At 43.2% G+C, this 11,208-nt stretch overlaps 1 long non-coding RNA gene across 1 annotated transcript; it reads left to right on the forward strand.

The window, feature by feature from the left end:
• On the forward strand, positions 1–10,271 carry LOC308552044. Its single transcript, XR_013998095.1, has 3 exons — positions 1–225; positions 5,229–5,374; positions 8,965–10,271. It is a non-coding gene; the product is annotated as an uncharacterized lncRNA (long non-coding RNA).
• The last annotated feature ends 937 nt before the right edge of the window (positions 10,272–11,208 follow it).

Raw genomic sequence — 11,208 nt, forward strand, 5'->3', positions numbered from 1 at the left:
GGCGCTGCCAATTGGACGGCGGGCCCCGCGCGGAGGCTGGGACGTGGAGGCCGGCGCCGCCGCCCCCGCCCCTGAGCGCCCCTCGGTCCCGGGGGTCGGGGAGGCCGCGCCGGGCCCGCGGAGCGGAGATGAGCAGGTCGGCTGCGCTCCTGCTCTGCCTGCTGGGCGGCCACGTCTGGAAGGCGGCGACCAAGACGCTGCGGGATCCGGGCGCCGAGGCCCAAGGTGGGTGCGCTCGGGGCGGGAGGCGAGGCCGGGCGGGCTTTTGTGTGGCCACGGGCCTGCCGCAGAGGCGGCGGGAGGCTCTCCCCCCGCATTGTGTCGCGGTCGCTGGAGCCGGGCCTGCAGCCCCCTGCTGCGCTCCGGAGGGGGCGGTGCCGCTGGGGACCCCGAGGGGCCTGGAGCAGGTGCTCCCGAGGGGCCGGGACAGGTGGGGGTGCGGGTGGCACCAGGTTTGCTGCTTCGGGTGGCGCGTTCGGATGCACCCGAAGGTCCTTTTCTTTATGCCCAGAGGCGGAGGCGCGGCTCCGTCTCCTCCGTCGGCCCGGCGACTGGGGCAGCCTCTGGGTCGCCGCCGCCGTTCTCCCCTCCGGGCTCGCGTCCTAGCAGCCTGGGCTCGAAGGCAGCCTCCACCCTTTTGTTGTGGTGTCGAGGGGGTGGCCGCTGCCCCTGGGATGCCCCCTGCACCTTGGGACCCCGAGGTCCTTGGCTGCTGCCAGCCACCAGCCTGCCGCAGTTCCGTAAAGTTTTGGGGGTCTCCTCCTCCCGCCTATCCGAGATCTTCCCCAGCCTTTAGGGATTTCCTCCTGCGCCCAGGAACCACCCCCAGACGGGGAGAAATAATTGGAAGCGGGAGGCCCTCATCACTTTAAAACAACAGTCATTTCCAGGTCTGCATGTTGCCAGCTCCTGCCTTTTGTCTCATCTTTGGCCACTGCAAATTTGCTTTCCAGCCCTGGAAGTAATGTGGTCGCCTCTGAAGCTTGGTTGGCCTCAACTAGAAAAGTCCTGAGAAAATCTACTAGGTTTAGGTTGCATGTCAGAAACCGGCCTGAAAGAGGAACAAACCTGAGTTGGAGGGGTGGGAATTAAAGAGACAAACAAAGTCATGGGATCAGGAGGGCTGCCCTCCAATGAGGTGCAGCCCCAAATGGCTTCAAGCCTTTATTATATAGTGAGTCACAAACAACAGGTAAGGAGGGTGATACAAAGTAGTTCTTTCAAGGCTGCAAAACACACTTTCAGAGTAAACATCCTGCCTCCTGCATGAGCGCAGACCTTGGTAACTATCTTTATTTTGGCTCCTCACAGGAACTTGTGGGGAGGGTCGAGTCCCTGGCTCCAGGCCCTCAGGTGGCGTGGACCGTGTCCAGACAGTTAATGATGTTGAAAATCTTTTCATTTGTTTATTGGCCATTCATAGATCTTCTTTGGAGAAACTTCTAATCAGACTCTTTGCCCATTTAAAACTAAGGCTAGTCTTGAGTTGTAAAGGTTCTTTATATATTCTGGGTACAAGTACTTATCAGGTATATGGTTTACAAGTATTTTCTCCCAATCTGTGGATTGTCTTATCACTTTCTTGATGGTATCATTTGCAGCAGAACACTTTTAAATTTTAATGAAATTTATATATTTTTTTCTTTTGTTGCTTGTGCAGTTGGAGCTATACCTAAGAGACTTTGCCTAACCCAAGGTCACAAAATTTATTCCTGTTCCCCTTTCGTTATAACTCTTTTGGCCAGAACACTTTCAGAACATCATTATTTAACTTTCGAGTAAGAAACATTTTTTATTTGAAACAGTTTTTATTAATAATCATCCATTAAGCAAAGCAATAATGAATAATTTTATTATTCCTCTCATTTTTTGTGTGTCCCCGCTGCGATCCCCACCGCCCCTGGATGGAGAGCTGCGGGGTAGTGGAACCCCCCCGCTCTCGGTGGCCCACCTGGCGCTGCAGCTGGTGGTGCTTCTGCGGGGCCTGTACCTGGCGGGTCCCCCTCCTGTCCGTCCACCCTGCGGGCTGGGGCTGCGGTCCCGGGGCTCCTGTCTGCACCTTCCTGCTGCTGTCCCCCTTCCCCACGGGGCCCCTGCTCCCGGCCTCGCCCCTCTACCTGGTGCCAGCAACACCACCCCCCGGGAGTCCGTCTCCTCGCCCCGCATCGCCCACCTCCGCCAGCGCCCCCCAACCCCTTCCACCGCGGCCTGACCCGCAACCTGGCCACTGCTTCTGTGGGTGCCCCCGGGGTCCTGGGAGACCCTCTGGGCCGAGGGTGAGGAGGGTGAGGGCAGCAGCCAGGCAGTTTAGGGCCACAGGAGGCAGAGCCACCATCTTGTGCCTCAGAACTGGAAGGGCGGGGGCCCCTCACCTCCCCTGCACCTCAGCCTCGGAGCAGACTGACCACAGGGCCCCTGGGGGGGGGGCAGCTCCGCCCCCAGAGGAAGGAGGGGAGGGGCCGGGCTCCTGAGACCCCCACCCCAGCCCAAGCCACAGGCCTCCAGTGCAGTTTTATAAATTCAATAATCCAGAAAGCAAGTCAAGTATTAAAAAACAAACCAGATCACTCTTCAAAAAAAAATTTTAAAAATGAAGTGGTCATATTTCTTAGCTTATTGCAGATTGAAAGTAGGATGGTAGGAAGGCCAAGCTGCTAGCCAGCAGGACTGACTACTGACAGCAAAGGCTGAGAGAGTGACTGCCTCCCCACAGCCACTGGCGGCCAGGGTGCGACCCTAAGTATCAAGACCTGGTCAGCCCAGCTGATGTGGCTCAGTGGTTGAGCATCAGCCTAGGAGATTGAGATTGATTCCTGGTCAGGTCACATGCCCGGGTTGCAGGCTCAGTCCCCAGCAGGGGCATGCAGGAGGCAGGAGATCAATGACTCTCTCTCACCATCCATGTTTCTCTCTCCCTCTTCCCCTCTGAAATCAATAAAAAATTAAAAATTAAAACAAAAAAAGAACTGGTTAAATTGGGCTCAGGATATTTAAGAAAATGGAGTCTGTGGAAGCACTATCCCATAGTGGCTCTGAGCTCAAGCTGTGGAGTCAGGGTACCTGGATTTACATTTACAAGCTGTAATATCTTTATCAAAGTCTTAACTTTTCTAAACCTTAGTATGATTACCCATAAAATGGGGTAATAAGAATACCTATTTCATAGGATCATTGTAAAGTTAAATGAGATGTTATATGAAAATAGTTTAGCTCAATCCCAGGCACATGAAAATGAACATTAACCCAAATTAAGAGTTAAAAATCAGTCACTGAAGTAAATAAAAATTAATCAGTGAGATTTGTGGAAGGCTGGATAGCCAAGATAAAATAAAGACAAACCTCATATTATGTACTCTTATAAATATGCCTTTGGGAGTGTTTGCTTCAGGCAGAATTTTGTGTTTTCTTAATCTAAAGATACCAGAGCACTAGAAAGAGGAGGGAAAGCCAGCCTGGAGGTAAAAAGATAGTAGTTTACTGTGGCCGGGAACAGACATAGGAGGGATGAAAACTCTCCGGGCCAAAAAAATATTTAAAACTGATATCTGCAGACAGTTCCTTTTTTTTTTTTACTTTTTGCTTTTTTTTTTTAAAATCTTGATTTCAGAGAGAGGAAAGGAGAGGGAGAGACAGATAGAAACATCAATGATGAGAGAGTCATTGATCGAGCTCACAACCCCCCCTGACTGGGAATTGAACCCCGATCGCCTGGATCCCAGGTCGACGCTCAACCGCTGACCCACGCCCGGCCGGGCGACCATTCCCTTTTTTGAAATATATACTACTGTAATCTTTTATTGTCTTTTATTGTGATGTGTATTAACATTCTATTACCCCGCTCCTTTTGCAGTTTTAAGTATTTGTTAAATGCCTACATGTACCCTGTAAAGCTCTGAGAGGGACAAAAAAGAATAAGACAAAGTTCTTCTCCAAGGAACTTTATAACTTAGCTGGGGAGACGAGAAGAAACAGTTAGAAAATCAGTGTGCGAGACTCCCTGATAAACTCATTTTAGAAAGAAGGAATAAAGAGTGCACCGAGGTGCTCCCGGGGGACGCAGTGGGGCAAGTCCAAGTGAAAAAAGCTGGCTCTGGAGAAAGGGTGGGAATGGCGGGGAAAGAAAGGGTGTTTCTGTCAGAGGGAACAGTAGTGACCACCAAGGAAGAGGGGGATCCCCCCACTGCGAACCCTCTCCGGGCCTTCCTCGCCTGGTCAGCTGTGGCCATGCGGAGTAAATTTCCTCATCCGCACTGGCTCTGTCCTCGCCACACACAGACCCGCTGTCAAACCCAGGGACCTTCTTCAGTTCTCACTGGTTGCTTCTTAAAACCTCTTGGATTTGCTGATTCCTTGCTTTCCTGATTCTTCTTCTGTCCTTTTAACATCTCAGTTTCCTTTTCTTGCCTACTCCTTAGTATGTTCATTCATTTGCTGAACATTAATTGAGCATCTATTAGGCACCTGGCACTAGAGAAATAAATGAATGAATAAAGGTGCAGTTTCTGCCTTCATGACATTTATGTGTGACAGACATATAGACTGATAATTAAAATATTATGTGGCACGTGCATGGGGTTTAACAGAATGCAATGAAAGTAGAAAAGTATACCTAACTCACCCTGGGATAAGGGAATAGGGGTGTCCCAGAGAAAGTTTCTGAAAGGAAGTAACACCTGAGCTGACTCTTAAAAGATAAGCAAGAGTTAGCCAAGGAAATGCGGGGAAGTGCGTGGAAGGCGGAGGGAATCTAGGAGAGGAAACAGCAGGGGCAAAGCAAGCAATGGCCTGGCGCATACCCTTTGAGGTTATTGACAAAATCTGGGGTAGAGATTAATGGGAAAGGAAGCTGGAGAGGTATTTAGCTGCTGAGTCCCAGAAGGCCTTCTGGGCATTGTTAAGGAGTGTGCCTTTAATTTTGTAGGTCGGGGAAAGATTTAGAATGGGTGTCAGCAAAGGAGGGACACCACTTTGTTTTATGCATATGAGTAAATCTCCATTGCCTTTGCTCATGTTCATCGCCTTTATTCCATCTGCACAACGTAAACAGTTCATACATTTCTAAAAAGACTGAATTTTACTTTAATCATCAGCAAATTAGGCTCATGGGGCTGGGGATCGAGCCTGCAACCCATGTACGGGACCCTTCAGTCCGCAGGTCACCACTCTAACCACTGGGCCAAACTGGCTTGGGTGCAAAGCTGACATTTTCATGCGCTTCGCTTTTCAAGGTGCTGCCACATGACAGCAAAGCTCGAGGACTTTTTGTAACAAGCGGTGGACTGAAAAAGCTTCAAGAGATCAAAGCAGGACCTGGGTCTCTTCTACAGGAAAACATCAACAGCATTAACAACTGCTACCCAGAGGAAATAGTAAGGTAGGAAAAGTAGACTTTGAGGAGTTCAAATTATGATGTGGTTTTTCTGTTTTCAAACCTACATTTCATATCCAGTGTCAAAATGTGACCTACGAAACACTACATGAGACCAGTGTATGCCTTTACCTGTGCTCTTGATCACTTTGTTCACTCAAGTTAAACAATGTTCTGATTGATACACACATTTCCAAGTTAAACTGGAATGTCATTTCAGACATTTCTGCACTAGTTTAAGACATGCTTTAGTAAAGATTACCCAAATACAGAGTTCAAATTAAATTAATCTTTACTGTGAACCTGATTTAGAAAACAGGCCTATAGATTCTGATTGTCATAGTTCCCTGCATATATTATTAAGCTCACACTTATATTAATGGGAGTATTACAAATAGAAAATAAGTATGTTGACTATCAAAAAGAAAGTTATAATCTATATTTGAAAACAATAATGTTGTCTATGATATGCAGGTACTTCATAGTAATGTAGCAGGAACCTACTTTCAAGATTAAGTTTTTAAAATGAGGTTAATTTGAAGAGCATTAAACCTAATCCTCTCAGACCTTGTAAGCAAAATAGAGAACCATACCACTTTTATTCTGTGAAAATGCCCACAACACCTGCAGAATTAAAGGTCACATTTTTCTAGTCCTACACTTACTTCTTACTTTCTCTAATACAAGAGAATATAAATTCCAATTTTAAAACTTATAACTTATATAAACGATTCTTCTTATTTAATATTAGTGATTTTTAGTACATATGGAAACACAATTAATTTAAAAACACAAAAATAATTTTATGTAAGTTTAAAATTTGTTTTCTGTTCACATATATTCTGCAGGTAAATTCCTCCCAAAGATGTTAAGTTTGTGCACTTTTGGAAGATTTATGAGAACTCCTTGACCAAGACAGTGCCAATAAGTTAGCTTTGAAAATATTAATACATATAAAATATACCAAAGGAATATCATAAAATGTATATCTACTATATATAATTTACAAATATGATAATACCAAAAAGTTTATATAGCATATAAACTATGTGTAAAACCACTAAATGAAGAAAATATGAAAATCTTTTCTCAAGAAAAGAAAATCAAGTTAATCTTTACACATTTGCATGTCCCTTTAGGAAGAATACTATTTTATGTAAATTTAAAATAACTTTCAGTACAATTTGCTAACAAAATTATAGAAAAATGAAACAAAGCAAACTAAAGGGCCCCCCAAATGGAATGAGCTATTAGAATTAATCAATGGTAAAGAACTTTCTTGAATAGAAGTCTTCTTTTTACACCTTTCTAGGATTATTTTACAGAGCATGAGGGGAAATAAAAAACTCTCATGTTAGACTCTAATATGGTGCCTTGTCATAATACTATTGTAAAATTTTAACTTCTAACATTCTGGGACCTAGGATTTTACTTTTTAAATTGGCTAGTTATCATGAAAAAATTTGGTTAGCTCACTTTTTCAAGTTTCTGATTTTTTTTTAAAAAGCATTAGGTTCTATAAAGCGGTGTTGTATAGAAATCTTTGAAACTTTGTCTTCCTATGAAAAGAGACAAATACAATCTTAAAATGGTTTTATTTTTGCAATCATATTTTCAAGGATCCCTTGACTGTTTTAGAACGAATTATTCTTTATAAGACCGATTATCAATGGTCACATTCTCTCTGCTCTTTTTAGCCTAAACATTTACTTCATATTGCCTTCCAATTTTAGTAATCTTTAAAGTTTCTAATAAAGGTAGTTGGTATGATGAGAGAGAAGGGATCCGGGACTACATGTTAGAAGGTCTGAGTTCTAGCCCTTGTCTACACCACAGTCAGGGATATTTCGGAACTCTTCTGTTTCCTGGGTCTCCGCCTAAACTCGGGAGGGGAAGATGCTGTTAGGAGACATCTCATTGGAGAGAGGAGCGTGCATACAGGCCTTTTGTTTTGGCATGTTTCTGACATGGTAACTGTATAATAACCTAAATTCTACGTGGGTCTAGAGTAAGGTTAATTCACTTATATTCTTCAAGGCCATATAGAAGTAAATTGGGATAGCGGTAGCTAAGGAGCAGAGAAAAGGAATTTACAGTTCTTTTTTGGAAGTTCATTTTGGTTCTTTTATGAGGAGTATGTGGTTAGCACCTACCATACGGCAGCACAATTTTTTAAATTGTAGTTTTTATTTTTTTTTATCTACTTCTTGCCACTTACATAAAAAATACCTATCTTGTGTCTGACATATGTATAAGGCCTGGGAAGGTGAGGGCTACTTTAAATTTTGTGACTCACTCAGAGAGAGAAACGGTTGTGAATTCCTCAGGGTATGAATTCTTTGAAGAGATCTGATGGAGGAAAATTTTTTTCCGAGTAGGTAACCTTTAGGGGAAAAACATTCTTTAAGATAGTTTTTTGTGTTTGTATGTTTAACTATGGCTGCCTATAAAAGCACACTATAAAGAAAATGTAGCTCTGCTTTGTCCACTATAACTTGACAAATTGTGGAAGAAATTAGTATTCTCTCAATTATGAGTTTTTAAGCCAAGCATCTGAGGATAAAGATCACTAACAAAGGACAAAACAAGTCTCAAACTTTAGGTTTTCTCTGGAGAAAACACCTTAGGAGGCTTATTTTAAGTGTTTTGGAAAGTTTTAAATTAGAGTTCAGATTTTTTAGTCATTTATTATATTCTAGAATGTCTGCCAGGTTGTGACATATTTTTATATGCATGTAAATTCTTTCCATGGTGTATGAAGCACCCCACAATACATTAACCAATATACTTAATACTTTTATACTAAACCTTTCATAAAATGTTCTATATATAGATATAAATTTATAGTACTGTAGAAATGAAATCGATTAATTTCCTTGTAAGCCATTTATGAAATAGTTCTTTAGTATGAATTATGCTCCCAGAAATTTTTGTTTTTATGGCTAAACAGGCCTGATTAAAACATACGTGGAGAATAACCTCTAAAATAATCTGAATGCAGAAATTGATTAGTAATTATACACTGTGTTGACTAACTTATGAAAAAAAATCTATTAGCTATGATCATTAAAGCAACATCAGTCACTTGACATAATAAAAACAAAGTCACTTCCATAAAATACCGGGTCTAAGTATCTTCCTTTGAAAATATTCTTTGCCACTGCATTGATAGCCCTTAAATGTTTTGTTACCTAGCAGTCTTGTGAGTTGGTGTTTTGTTGTGTTTTTTCAATCCTCACTTGAGGATATGCTTGGAGAGAGGGAGGGAAGGAGGGAGGGAGGGAGAGAAACGTCCATCGACTGCCTCCCTTGTGCACCCTGACCGGGGATCAAACCTGCAACCAGCGTATGTGCCCTGACTGGGAATCAAACCCACAATCTTTTGCTGATGCTCCAACCAAGCCACCCAGCCAGGGCAATGTTCTTTTTCTTGTCAGGCTCTAACCTTCTGCACAAAGCACTACTGGAGCGTAATTATTCAGAGGTTTCATTCATAGAATTATTTCCAATAAAAACAACCTTATACTGAATCTTTTGTGCCTACTGGGCTGAATCTTTTTACCAGTATCTAATAAAAAATTCTTTTTTTTTTTCAGGTATTATTCTCCTGGATATTCAGATACATTTCTGCACAGAGTGGACAGCTATCAACCACTTACTAACTAAACAAAGTTATGTTTTTACACTCAAATTCACAGTAGAGTAGTTATAAAATAACAGTTGTTAAACAAAGCTCTTTCTAAATATTTGAACTAAGTATATTCTATATTTATTCAATGTGAAATACCTTTAGGTAATATTTTCTTAATTTATGTAATACTTTAAAAATTACCGGCTTGAATATATGAGAAACTATTCATGGTCAATTCCACAGGATTTACTCAAAAGGTAGATTTAAAAGGACACTTTAAAAAACATTAAAGAATTTTAATACATTTGTTATTGTTCCATTAAAAACTATACACACACCCCTCCAACTAGATACAGATGAAAGATGGTATTCAAAAATTCAGTTATTTTGGCCTATTCTTCGTAGGCATAGGCAAGGAAAACTGGCCTTCCAAGTTCCACAGTAGGTTATGGAAGGGAAATAGTTGAAAGAGGAACCTGGTGACAGAAGTAGAGACACTAATGCTGGTGGCATAAAGGCATTAACTGGGCATCCTGTAACATTTGGCCTTCCCTCTGTTCCTTTCCAGTTCATTAATAGCCAGGTCATTACAACAGTATCATTCCCCGAGAAAAGAGAAATCTCTCCAGTTTCACAAAGGAGAAATGGCTGAAGGGCTCTGTCTTCTGTAACTGCTTCCTGCTGCCAAGGGGCCTAGATCTGCCCATCCCCAGGTTCAGAGGTCCTCGCTGTCTGACAGAGGAAGGGTGAAGCAAAAAGGGAAAGAGTCCTTGTGCAGAGAAGAGGGATTCTGCAAAGTCCGTGTCAGCCTGGCGTCCCAGGGAGGTGACGTGGGCAATGTCCAGGAGGTTGATGTGTTAGACAAGCTGACATCCTTGTTGAATTCTAGAAATGACAAACTTGACAATTCAAAAGTGAGGAGACATAACAACTAAAGGTCTAGTGAGAGGAAAAAACCATGTGATAAAAGGAAAGACTAACTTAGTGTCCCCAATCAGGTTGGAGGAATGGCCTCCCTGGAGGCAGGTGTGTTGACCTGTCTGAAGTCTTTTTGTCCACCATAATTAATCTAAATTAAGCTAAGGGAAATATTCTCAGATTTCCCCCATGAGAAACTGGGGGTCCTTTCTCTCTGACCTGTTTGGACAGAAAAGGAAAAGCAGTTTCAAGTGAAACTGCTAAGACCATCCATGTTTCATTGATTCAATCATAAGTCCAGGCTGTTGGGCCTCATTTCAGAGGACGGTGATGTAGATGGCTTCTGAAGCGAGGCCTGTATTGTGTGAGGATGCAGTCAGGTAAATACAGACACAGGCATACATCCTATGAAAACAGAAGCAAGAAAACACAAAGGTTAGTGCACAGGGCAAATCATAAACCAACTGCAAAGATTTCCAAATGCAAGGCTTTTGCTAGAATGAAAGCAAGCAGTGACAATCTGAGAGACTGAAGTTAGAACATCTCTGGTGAGGTCATTAGGTGCTGAGGCCTGTGTGGGATACACAGACACAGCCTTAAAAACAAAACTTTGAAGACACTTAACTGCACAGGAGTCCAATACCCACAGTTGGGCATTGTGGTTTTCATTGAAACATAATTTTTCTCCCTAAGATTACCCTCATGTTTAAAGAGTCGATATTAAGTCCAGTTTTAATTTGACTTGATTATTTGCATAAACACAACCAGAGTAGCAACTGATCAAATCGATGATATAGGCTTTCTCCAATTTGTTTGGCTGGAATCTCACTTATTCATAAGGAATCTTTAGATTAACTTTTAGTCAGCAGTCAGCCCCTCAGGGCAGGGGAGCCAAGGCCACAGTTGCCATCAGGCTGTGCCCGGAACACCTGTACATTTGGGTCATGTCCTCAAGTTCCAAATTTGAGGACCCCCAAAGGTGTTTTGTTTTTAATCCTGGCCCAAGGATATTTTTCCCACTGCTTTTCAGAGAGGGCAGAAAGGAAGAGAGAGAGAGAGAGAAACATCAACGTGAAAGAGACTCATGGATTGGTTGCCTCCTGCACTTGCCCAGGACAGGGCCTGGGATCGAGCCTGCAACCAAGGTATGTGCCCTTGACCAGAATCAAACCTGGGACCCTTCAGTCTGTGGGCAGATGCTCTAACCACTGAGCAAAAACAGCTAGGGCCCCAAAGGTGTTTTGAGGTTCATCTCAACTGTCCTTCCTTCCCTGGAAAGATTGCCACCAAC

This window comes from Miniopterus schreibersii (genome assembly GCF_964146895.1).
Source record: "Miniopterus schreibersii genome assembly, contig: HAP1_SCAFFOLD_101, whole genome shotgun sequence".
Classification (NCBI taxonomy): Eukaryota; Metazoa; Chordata; class Mammalia; order Chiroptera; family Miniopteridae; genus Miniopterus; species Miniopterus schreibersii.